This window comes from Chionomys nivalis, chromosome 3 (genome assembly GCF_950005125.1).
Source record: "Chionomys nivalis chromosome 3, mChiNiv1.1, whole genome shotgun sequence".
Classification (NCBI taxonomy): Eukaryota; Metazoa; Chordata; class Mammalia; order Rodentia; family Cricetidae; genus Chionomys; species Chionomys nivalis.
Window position 1 is genome coordinate 87,892,221 of NC_080088.1, and position 1,156 is coordinate 87,893,376.

Here is a 1,156-nt window from a genome sequence, read left to right on the forward strand (position 1 = left end):
GACATTAGCTACAATAAGGACCGGCCTGAAAGATATGCCCACTGGTGCAATTGTGGCACAAATGTTATGGGAATCACCAACCACTTTTTAATTGAATTTCAGGCCCATTCCATGAGATAGAACACATACCTAACACTGTCAATGAGGCCAAGAACCTGAGACTAGATGAACAGTGAGTCCTAAGAGAATACCTATTATTACTAATATATTAAATGAATATAGCAATAAAAAGATTCTTAATTACATAGTGCATCACTAAACTCTCATCAAAAAAGCTTCTTCCTGTAGTAAACAGTAATTAACAAGAAAACCTACAACTTGTCAAGATGAAGTGAGGAAGAGGCTTTGGAATGCTCAGCTCTGACCAGCATGACTATATCATACCTCTACCTCAAAGATCCATGTGGAATAGAAGGCAGAAAGGTTCTAAGAATCAGAGGTAGTAGATGACTTCAAGGAAATAGCATTTTCCTGACACAGCATGGCAGGTGTACATGTGAACTCCCAGAGACTGTTACAAGATCTGCATGAACACAAACCAGACAAAATCTTAGTGTAGAGGATCTGAGAATCCTATCCCTAGACAAGGAGCTGTTGTCAATTGATAGGTCCTGAGAGAAGGAAAGCCAGTTTTCATCAATGGGCTGACATTGGGTTTGTCAACTGCACTCCAGGGCAGGCCTCACATCCAGGAATTGTTATCTAATTGAACTGGACTCCATGGTTTGTTTTGTTTAGATTAGTTTTGAAACAATGAGAGATAATATAGACCTGGATAAAAAGGGATATGGGGAAAGATCTGGAGGAGTTGCAGAAAAGGAATTAATTGGCCAAAATATATTGTATGAAAAACCTAAAGAATATAAAATATATTTGAATAGGATTTTTAAAGAAAGAGATATTTATATTTTTAGTGTAATATTATTGTAGAATATGGAGTCAATACATATGATTCAAATTTTATAATTAGTGTTACAATAATTTACATTTTCATCAGAAATTTATTGATCAATTCCAGAGACATTGTTACTCTCCAAAAAGCTCAAAGAAATTGATGGAGACGGCAAGAACTGGATGGAGATGATCCCATGAGGATCAGAGAAGATTAATTTCTCATTCTCTCAGCTGCCTTTGTCATTTCCTTTACGTTAGATGA